Here is a 12,238-nt window from a genome sequence, read left to right on the forward strand (position 1 = left end):
ATAGACTGGGCTGCATTCACTACTTTCTATAGACTTTTTCCCTTCCTGGGCATTGCTGTCTATGATGAAACCAGTTAGGATACTGTTCACTGTGCATATTTGGAAGTTTGTCAAAATAGGAGGTGGTGTGCTGTATCTACACAAGCTTCCAAGAGAGTAGAGGTCCTGTTGTGCCTTTTTTGTGATGGCACCGGCAGTGCATGTTGATCCCAGGACCAATCCTCTGATGACACCAAAGAACTCTGTGTTTCTGACCCTTCCCACCTTAGATCCTTGAATGAAGACAGGCTCATGGTGCGCTGGATTCTTCCTCCTGTTGACTGTTTGGTTTTGCTGGCACAGAGTGAGACATTGTTGTTGCGGCACCATTCAACCAGGTTTCCAATCTCCCTCCTATATATCCATTTGACTCCACCTTTGATTTGGCCAGGAACTGGTGTCATCAGTAAACTTAAATGTGGCATTGGAGCTCCACGTAGACACGCAGTTAAATGTAAACATGAGTTGTGTAGGGAACTAAGTGTGCACCTGTACTGTTGGTGATTGTGTAGGAGATGTTGTTGCCCATCTGTACTAACTGGGGTCTGCAGTTGAACATCCAGTTACACAATGAGGTACCAAAGCACAGACCAGGGAGCTTTGTGATGAATTTTGAGGGGATGATAGTGTTATTTCAGGTTTTCTATGTTTATAGTTTATTTTAATCCTTTAAATTCCATTCTTCTCTGAAGAAGTTAGATGATTTGACACTTAAAGTGCAGACAGCTCATATATGGACATATGTTACCCTTAGAAAGGTGTTTGCAGAGGGTCATTAGAGTTATGACTAACATAAAAGCTTGGACTAAATTCTATATTTACTATTAGTGTCTGAGTTAACCTAATGCCAAGTACTTGGTCTTGTGTATTTTACATGATGGAATTCCAAATGAATCAGTTTTTAATATGTAAATTGCCATTAGCATCTAATTCTATCAAACATGCACCTTACTGCTGTGCTGAACAGAATGAGTCCAGGGGCGTTCTCCGTGTTATTGAATTATAAAATTGTAGAGCGATACAGCACAGTAGGAGCTCATTCACCACATTCTTATTTCTGCTGGCTCTTTGGAAAAATTATTCATTTAGTTTTACACTCCTGCTCTTTTCCCATTGCTTGACAAATTCCTCTCCATTTCTTTTCCATTTCCTTTTGGAAAGTTACTATTGTATCTGTTGGAACTGGAGTTGGTTTGTTATTGTCACATGTACTGAGGAAGAGTGAAAAGGTTATCATGCATGCAAATCAAATTCTTACATAGTGCATTGAGGGGAGTACATGGAAAAACAATAACAGAGAGCAGAATAAAGTGGTACATTTACTGAGAAAGTGCTGTGTAGGTAACAATAAGGTGCAAGAGCAAAATGAGAGAGATTGTGAGGTCAAGCAAACATCTTTTCATTCTAGGGAACCATTCAGAAGTCTTATCACTGGGGTAGAAGCTGTCTTTGAGCTTGATGGTACATCTTTTCAGTCATTTTTTTAAAATCTTCTGCCCAGTTGAAGAGGGAATTAAACAGAATGTCTGAGGTGGAAGGGTCCTTTGATAATGCTAAAGATTTAAAGATCTTTAACCCAGGCAACCTTGTTCATAGTCTATACTTTCACAGTATGGTCCAGGTCAATTTCGACCCGGACTAAGAATCCCCACGAGTGTCTATATCAAATTTTGAACCACAGATCTATTTAGACTGTATAGCCTATCTGACATTAATAAATAGGTGATTAATTCTTATTTAATGTTTCAGAGATCTAAAATCCATTTCTATAGATACGGGTCAAATTTGACCCGTAACAGCCTCAATGTACAAAAATTTGTAGTGCCTGTACAAAAGTATAAAATTTTAAAATATTTTCATTTTTGTGCATTTTATGTCACTTTAGGAAAAGTCATCAAATTTCAGCTAAAAAAGTGGCACTTAGGGTGTTTTTACTGCTGTCAAATGTCAAAACGGGTCAAATTTGACCCGAACATTACGTAAGGGTTAAATATAAAAAGATTAGATTTGTTTGTCACACGTACGTTGAAACACACAGTGAAATGCCAGTGAAAAATGCAACCAAAATTGACATCCTCCATGATTGTTTACAAAACTACTTATTTCACTTTTTTTTACATCTTTTTATTTCAAATGTGGTTCTACTACTGTTAGAGCCTGTGATCTACTTTTGGTGGTACGTTTTCGGGCCGATTGAGTGATCTGGTGCTTTGCTGCCTGCAAGGGAGTTTGGTGAGGTTCAGAGCACAGTGTGCGTCCTGGAGGCCCAGAACCCTGGAGAGGGAGCACAAGCCCATGATCGACTCCATTCCTGACCGGTCTCCCCAGTTAAGGCATTGAGGAAGATTGAAATCAACGATGACAAGAATGGAAGTTGGGCAGGTGACCGGTCCCACTCTCCCTCTCACTTCAGGTGGTGCCAGAGCCCTGGATCTTGGACAGGGTTTAATTGATGTGGGTTGTGGACTGGAATCTGTATTTCATGTTATGACGTGTTTCTGGTTTTTGGTCGCTGCTTTTTCTGTTGCTATTTTGTACGACTTCGATCAGGGCGGACTCATTCTGCAGCCTGCAGATACTGAAACCACAGTGCTGTGTTGGGCTGAACTGAGCTGGACAGAACATGCATGGACTCTTTCGATGACTTTGTGGTTTGGTGTTTTATATTCTGTGTTTTTTTTGCTCTTTTTTTTGCCATTGGCTTAATTTGTTCTTTTTTTGCGCATTGTACATGTTTTATGTTGAATGGGTTCCATGTTTTCTTTGTTTTGTAGTTGTCAGTGGGAAGATAAATCTCAGGGTTGTGCACTGCATTCATACCTTGATAATAAATGTACTTTGAACATTGACTTTTGACTTTGAAAATCAAGTGAGCGGACTTTGCAGCCTGCAAGTATCAGCACCTTTCCAGCACCAACATTGCATGCTCACAACTCAATATGTCTTTGGAATTTATGGCTTTTACTGCCACAGCAAGAAGTATGGACAGTTCATAAAGGGGGAGGTGAGATTCTGTGACGTGCTGAGCTGTGTCCACAAATCTGCATTTTCATATGGTCACCTGCAGAACATTCATAGTTCTAGGCTATGCATTCCATATCATAATAAGTTGCTTTTTTCTTAAAGAAAGTCATAGTTGATCCTTTCATCGAAAGTGACACTGAGCCATAAGCTGAGTTAAGATCATTTTGAATGCCAGCACAGAGAGAAGAGGATTTGTATTTTGTATATTCATGTATCTAATAAACTTGATCTGTGTACTTTCAATACATAGCCTTTTTGCCACACCTATGCAATTAAAAATATTAATAATTTTGAATATCTCTTTCAATCTTTTAGCATAAATTTCCCTCATATAAGAAGATCTACTTCATATTTTTCTGAACAATATCACAAGTTTCAAGCAATGTTTCTCCCCTTACCAACATGAATCAGAACCTTTAGACAGCCTGTGACCTTCACTGAATAACCACCTCTCCCCACACCCACCAAAATGCCAGAAGCACAAAATGCTGAATGTGCCAATAAAAGGTTAGCTAGAAGATTTTTATTCTAACATCAATGCCTTGCACACTGCTTCCAGTCCTCAGGATATTTGAAATCTGGCTGCATGTTGTTCCATCACCAATTGTAGTCTCTTTATACAAAGCACATCGAAACTGCTGAGAGCAATCACTGCCACCACAATCATCCCTCACATTCACAGCAGCCCTTTGTCCAATTGTTCAGTGACTGACATTGACAGAGTTTGTATAAGTTTTGACTCCCTCACAAAGATCAACACAGCAAGCCTGGTTGGAAAGTTTCCCTACAGTTACTGCCAGGAATTATGCAGGACCTAGTTTAGCATGTGGTTCTGTGCATAAATGACATAGCTCTGTTTTTGCCAGGTTCATGTTTTTTTTCACACAGCATTCAATTAACTGTTAGTGTAGACTTGCCATATACTTAGCACACTATAAAAGAGTAAAAAGAAAATTAGTGGAATCATATATTTTTCAAAAGCCTCCTATATACAGTAAGTCTCATATGCAAGTCTCACATGCAAATTTCTATATAAAACTCAATGACTTAGCAATTCCACCATGACACATTCTGAATGGAAATTGGTATCTCCAGTAAAGGTTTGAATTGTGTTTGGATTGAATCATATCCTCCATAAATTTGACTAAAATCCTCCCACCACCAGACACACTTGTGCAGTTGAGTATTTTTTTAAAGATGGACGCGTACTTATAGTGTTATTCACCTATGACCTTCTTATCAAGGTGTTGGGAAGAGTAATTAAGTTACATTAAACAAAATTGTGTTCATTGTTGGTCATCCATAACCAAGCCTGGTTTTCGCAGTGTGTCATGCTCCGTAGCTATGATGTATAAAGTAGGCTCTTCATAATTAAGTCACAGCCTGGTACTAGAATCTCAACTCAGATTGGTCAATTTCAACATGACAAGAGCAGCGTTTCAGACTCCTCCTATTGTACAGAATCAGAGACTCACAATGATCATTTGTCCCTGCCCCAAACCCCCAACTACACTTATGCAGACACAGTTCTATCATATGGCACCAATTACTTGACCTGACATGATTCAACCCTAAAGCACCCCTCCTCTTGCATCAATCACGTGATCTTCTTTCAAGCAATCCTTCCATTACAGAACTGTCTGTTATTCTAGGCCACTCTCTCCACCTCCACATTCTAACAGAGCTAGACAAATGGGTTGTCATACCAGATGGAATAAACTATCCCTCTGGATGTGGAGAGGATGTTTCCAAAAGTGTGGGAGTCTAGAACCAGAAGGCACACCTCAGAATACAAACATCCCTTGAGAACAGAGATGAGGAGAATTTCTTTAGCCAGAAGGTGGTGAATCTGTAGAATTTATCTGTGGAAGCCAAGTCATTGGGTATTTTAAAAGCAGAGGTTGATTGTTTCTTGATTAGTACGGGCATCCTGCTAGGATTATGGGGAGAAGGCAGTAGAATAAGGTAGTGAAGAGTAATAAATCAGCCATGATAGAATAGCAGAGAGGTTGTGATGGGCTGAATGGCCTAACTCTGCTCCAATGCCTTATGGTTTTATTCTTTAACTGTACAATGGGATTCTACTGAGAGTATTACATTTATTTCTCTGAATGATATCTCAGCAAGGAGATATTATGCCAGAATGGGATACAGCTGAAATACATCAGAATGTCATTAGGGCATAAAGTTCAAGGGAAATTGAAGATTAAATTAAAGTTAGAAGATTAAGAAATTATCTAATTTAAGTGTAAAAATGATAAAGGAACTTAATAAGTAAGATTATCTCTTTGGTGCTGTCGGTGAATTTACCAGAGATCCGATCTTAAAATTAAAGTTAGCTATGGAGGAGCAAAGCTACTGAAGAAAGAAATACTTAACAAACAAAAAGTATAAAGGTTAAATTTTCTTGTGAAAGATCAATTGACAAACCTGAATGAAATAAATAGATCTCTATTATCTATTAAGGGATTAAAGGCGAATAAATGAAGCCATTCATAAGCTAATACTTTGTGTAATTCAGTGGTGAAACAGGCTCAGAGAGTCGAATACCTGACGGCTGTATCTTTGTGCACCAAAAGAACAAAATATTACAAAAGCTCTTGGGTGCTGTCCATCTTTGTCATAAAGCCTTTGGATAAATTCTTTCATGAAACCACACCACTGTTTAAATATTCTATTTTCCCCAAAAGCACAATATAAATAAGCAACATGTAAAAGCATCCTGTTACATAATGGGGCTAAAAAATAGCAAAAAACAGCTTTGTATCATTGTTATAGACAAGAACAAAAAGCTCTTAGTCGTTGCAACATTTTGCTTTTAGTATCCATAGCAACCTAAAGCTATTATTCCAAATAAACTGCAAACAATGGTATTCTTGAGTGAGTAAAATATTAGACCAGTTGGTTGTAAGAAGTGAAATACATTATTTTGATGGAGTTCAGTATCAGTTGTGTTATTGAATTTCAGAAATAGTTTCATTCTTAATCCACACACAGATTGTAATGATTTCTAGGAAAGTTCAGAATTTCATGTTGTGTGTGTTGTCCAAATTCTGCCTGCCACGTTAATACTGATATCTGAGGTCTGATCATTGGAGAATTTGCATTTGTACTTTGCCAACCTAGAAGTACTGCAAGTTTGTTAAAGAAGCATTGGAACAGAACTAAATCAATCAGCCCTGTGAACCTGGTCTGCCACTTAATTTGATTTCAGCTATTCTGCATATCAACTCCATTTACCACCTTGGTTCTATTCTAATTGAAACTGCATAATTATTATGTTTGTGACAAAGGATACAATTACTGAAGTAATGACTGAAATGTAATTCAAGTCTGTACCACCAGAGTTTGATAAGTACTCAACTAATAATTTTAAAAGAATCTTAGTTGGAATAATAATGATTTTAATACATTGACAAATTAGTGAAGCAAAACACTCATGTTATCATGCTTACCAGATGATTTGTTTCAACTTTGAAGCAAAAATTAAACTTGCTGAAAAACTGAATTAGAAACAAAAAATGTCAGAAGCACTTGACAGGTCAGGTAGTATCGATGGAGGGGAAACAAAGTCAATATTTCATTGACTCTGCTTTCCAGTTGTTCCTGCCTAACCTGTTGGATACTTCTGATATTTCCTGGCTTTGTTACATGTTCAGGCTATCACTCATTTTGATTCAGCTCAATTCAATGCAAAAAAAAAAATCCTGTATTTAAAAATTATTCACAAAAATGCATAGAGCTGAATGCAACCAAAAAGAATTAGCATTGGTTTATCATTTTTAATGCTATCAGGAAGCTCCAGAAACATTTCAAAGTCATTGAGCAACTATTAAAATGCGGGCACTGTTGTAAATTTGAGAAAGGAGTCTGCTAATTTGTGCGGCATCCTTACAAAACAACAGTGGGATAATGGTCAATATTGCTTTAATAATATTGATTGAGGAAGAATTATTGGACACTGTAACAAGAGAACTCGAAAGCTCTGCTTTAATAATGCAGTGGGTTATTTTATGTACACTTGAGAGGGCAGTCAATAGTTTAACTTCTCCGAAAGACAGCACCTTCAACGTTGCAAATTTGTTCAGCACTGCACTGAGGAGTCAGCCTTGATTATGTACCCAGGTTTCTACAGCAGGGCTTAAATCACAACCTTCTAAATCAAAGGTGAGAGTGCTTGCACTGAGCCAATGCTCTCAGTTAAAAAGTCACAACCATTTTCTGTGCTCAGTTAGCTGATCTCAGTCAGAGCAAAAATAATGGCTCCTAAATTGTCAACTATCAGTGAGGGGTGGAGGGGAAGTATTGAGTATTTACATCTTCTCATTGTTGTCCTTTAACCCGAGGTGAAAAACACATAATAGTGTCAAAATGGGACATGACTGGGATTAGCTTGCAGATTTCAAGATTCAAGATTGTTTAATGTAACTACCAGGACACAAGTGTAAAGGAGAACAAAATAAATGTCACTCCGGATCTGAATGCAGCACAAAAAAAATGATAAGATATAGAACACAATAATAAAAATATAAATAGATAGGTTTTATATAGATATTGATTGATTGATTGATTGCAAGTCCATAAAGTGATGTGAGGCACAAGATCAATCTAACCCTTTCCTCCCACATAGCTTTCCATTTTTCTGTCATCCATGTGCTTATCAAGAGTCTCTTAAATGTGCTGAACATATTTGCTTGACCAAACCTCTGTTCATTCTACACACCTACCATTCTCTGTAAAAAGCTTACTTCTGACATCCCCCCCTTTACTTTCCTCCCATCACCATAACACTATGGCCCCCTCCTATTAGCTTTTCTGCCCTGGGAAAAAGTCTCTGGATGTCCACTCAATCTATGCCTCTTAACAACTTGCACATCTCTATTAGGTAGCCTCTCATCCTCCTTCGCTCCAAGAAGAAAAGCCCTAGCTCACTCAACTTATCCCTATAAGATATCCAGGCAGCATTCTGGTAAATCTCCTCTGCACTCTTCTGAATCAAGTCTGAAGTAAGGATCTAAACATAACATCTGAAATGTTATTAACTAAAAAACACTGATGACCCATCCCTTCCAATGAGCTTGCTTGGTCATTTTGATAAAAGCAGAAGACATTTACCTACTTAAGCACATCAGCCCTACCGAGATATAGGCCACTGACAGCAGTTCATCAGAGCCCTCTGTCCTGGGCTAGTCTTTCAAGTTGTCCGCAGAAGTAGCCCATCCTCTTAAGTTTGCATTCCCAGGGGTGAGGTTTTTGGAGCTTTTGTTGGTGTCTCTGTAGCTCTGGGTTTTATACAGGATAGGGTTGCTATCCCCATGCCCAACACTCCTCTTTTTCCAGCAGGACTTGAGACTTCAATGGCAGAATCAATGCAGAAGATTGTTTTCAGTTTTATTATATAATTTAACTGCTAATATAAGTCATCCCTTTTCAAAGAAATTTGGCCATCCATGTTGTCCTTTCCTATCTTCTAACGACATGAGAACAATACACCCAGGAACTAATTTCTACTTATTAAATAGGTTTACACGATGATTTGAATAATTTTAACCAACATCTAATTGACTTCCCACTAGTGTTAAGTCAGAACTCACCAGAGCTGCAAATGCAGTGTGATTGACCTAATGGCAAACCTTCTTCCAATTGCCCAAAAGAAAGTCTATAATCTCCTCAATCGGAAAATGATCTGAGCAACAAGAAAATAAAGGGATTAAAATTTAAATCATATACCAAAGGGTGGCTGAACCAAAAGCCGAGGGCTACCCAATGACAAGAATATGCAGTCATATTTGTATCAGGCAATCAGTGTGACTTCTTTTGGCACAGTACATGGAGGTGAACTGAGACCACACAGACAACAGAAAATACCATTCATTTAATGGAGAGTATACAGGGATTAAGAGAAAACATATCCTACACTACCTGGTTCAGAGACAGTACTTACCATTCAACCATCAATAGGTTTCAATAGGTACACTTAATGTCAGAGAAATGTATACATCCTGAAATTCTTCTTCTTCGCAAACATGAACGAAAACAGAGGAGTGCCCAAAGAATGAATGACAGTTAAATATTAGAACCCCAGCGCCCCCCAGCTCCCCCCTCCCACGCACAAGCAGCAGCAAAACGACAACCCCCCTCCCCCACCGGCAAAAAAGCATCTGCACCCTCCACTGAGCACTCAAGTGTGCAACAAATCATCAATAAAGACACAGACTTGCAGTACCCCAAAGACTACTCGTTCATCCGGTATTTGACATACCACAAGCTTTCTCTCTCCTTAATAAGGGAAAAGAGGTGTTCCCATTCCTGAACCAGTGTGGATAATTTCACCCACCTCAACACTGAACTGATTTCACAGCCTATTGACTCACTTTCAAGGTCTTTACAACTCATGTTCTCAGTCATTTATTTATGTATGTATGTATGTATTTATTTATGAATTTATCTATTTGTTCATTCATTCATTTGCTGGTTTATTTATCCATGTATCTGTTTTTTTTGTCTTTGTATTTGCACATTGGTTGGTAGTCAGCATTTGTGTGGATTTTTTTCTCATTGATTCTGTTATATTTCTTTGTTCTAAGATGAATGCCAGTAAGAAGGTGAATCTCAGGGTAGTATTTGGTGACGTGTACATACTTTTGTAATAAATTGCTTTGAACTTTGAAAAGGAATACTGAAGAGAGCAATTTCTTCTTATTATATGAATAGACATAATTATCCAGCAGAGCAAAATATATTCAGTGCAAAACAAAATGGTTTTCCATTGCGATATATGTAACTGTGCTTAAATGAACTGGTGTCAATAAAATATGTTTGATTAATTAAAAATAGGGATTTTCAACAAAATATAAATAAACTTTGATATGATGTCAACTGTCAACTCTTTCTTATTCATACTGAAACCTTGAATCACAATGATATGAAGTAACAACAGTGAGCCTTGTAAGGCAGATACATAGCCTTACAATTCTGTTGCAAAATAGCATAATCAATACAAAGGTGTCAGACTTACAAAGATTGATCTGGTGCATTCTCAGATTATAAATAGACTGTGCCAGTGAAATGAATAGAAAGTTTAGCATTGTCATTCAAGATTTTCCTTTCTTAACTGTTCACTCTGCCAATTCCTTACATTTTTACACATCATGTAATGTGCAATTCTTTCTAGTCTCTCAACAATTAGACTCTTAACTCTCGGAAATAAGATAGACTGAAAATTGCTAAGAACAGTACCTTTGTTTGTTTGTATGTACCTTTTAAGTTAAGACAATCTTAGTACCACAGGCTTAAAACAATCCTTACAGCACAGGCAATAGAACACCAGCAGACATTAAGCCTATCACCAAGTAATCTAAGGTGCAATAAAAACAGAAGATGTTGAAAACTCACAGCAAGTCAGCCAGCACCTGTCAACAGAAAAACAGATTTAACACCTTGGGTCTAAGACCCTTCATCAGAGCAGATCAGATAAGTGTCTTTGGGTCTTGGATCAGAATCAGCATCAGGTTTAATATCACTGCATATGTTATGAAATTTGTTAACTTTGCAGCAGCAGTACGATGCAATGCATGATAATACAGAAAAAAACTGAATTACAGTAAGTATACGTATATATTAAATAGTTAAATTAAATAAGAAGTCCAATAATAGAAATAAAAAAGTAGTGAGTTAGAGTTCATGGGTTTCATGCCCATTCAGAAATTGGATGGTAGAGGGGAAGAAGCTGTTTTTGGGTCACTGAGTGTAGGCCATCAGACTTCTGTACCTCCTTCCTGATGAGAAGAGGTATGTCTCGTCTGATGGAGGTCTACAATGATGGATGTCACATTTTTGAGGCATCGCTCCTTGAAGATGTTTTGGATACTACTGGAGCTAGTGCCCATGATGGAGCTGATTGCGTTTACAACTCTTTGCAGCTTATTTCGATCCTGTGCAGTAGACCCCAACCCCACTTCCCCATACCAGATGGTGGCACAGGCAGTTAGATTGCCCTCCAAGATACATCTATAGAAATTTGTGAGTGTTTTAGATGACATACTGAATCTCTTAAACTCTAAATGAAGTATAGCCACTGTCTTGCCTTCTTTATAGCTTCATCAATATGTTGGCTCCAGGTTATGTCCCAGTCTAACCTGATCAACTTGATGAGTGCTTCCATAAGTATCTAGTTATTTTATTCAGATTTCCAGCATTTTCATTTAAAATTTTTAAACCTAAAATGCAAGCATATTTCAATGTCTATATTTTAATAATTCGATTGTGTCAAGTAATTTGAGTCATCATTGATTAAGCAGATCCTGAAATTGAAAAGAAATTACATTTATACAGTGCCTAATCACATTAGAGTCATAGAGTAAGAGAGCATGGAAACAGGCTGTTCATAAAATCAGGTACATGCCAACCACAACCTTCTATCTGATAGTCCTAGTTGCCAATGTTTGGCCCTCCAAACTCCACCCCTCCTTGTACTTATCCATGTGCCTCATAAATGCTGTAATTGAACCTGCCTCGAGTACTTCTTTTGGCGGTTCATTCTAGGACGAGAATGACTTGATGACTAATTGGTTTTAGGCAGGCCAACTGGGGAATCATATTATATAGATCACAATTTCTTTTTCAGCAAAGAAATAAACTAGTTCAGCCATTTTTAATGGGTTTGGCCATTGGTGAATAAATCAGGAGAATGTCATGATCACATAATTCTTTGGCATATTCAACATTCACCCTAGAACAGACAAGGTCACATTTATCTTTTATTTGAAGGAGACTATCTCTGTTGAAGGGCTGATCAGGAAAGTCAACCTGAATTATATCTTCAATTCCTGGGATGGAATTTGAAACTTCAGACCTCTCACTCCCAGATAACTGAACTAAACTGCCAATGTGGCTGATATGATTGATTAATAATATCAGGGTTCAAACTTCAAAGCAAATTTACTACTCAGAGATTTACTTTCTTGCAGACATTCACAGTAGAACAAGGAAATACAACAGAATCAATGAAAAATGAGTTAATACTGTTTTAGGTTATACTATTATACTATTATTCATGTATTTTCTGCACCTGTATAGTTTAATTTAGTTAGTACAAAATAGTAACATATTATAGTGGAAGTATTATTTTCCTGAGATTAGTTAAAGTTTGGATTTCAGATCAGATTTTGCTTTT

This window comes from Mobula birostris, chromosome 3 (genome assembly GCF_030028105.1).
Source record: "Mobula birostris isolate sMobBir1 chromosome 3, sMobBir1.hap1, whole genome shotgun sequence".
NCBI lineage: Eukaryota > Metazoa > Chordata > Chondrichthyes > Myliobatiformes > Myliobatidae > Mobula > Mobula birostris.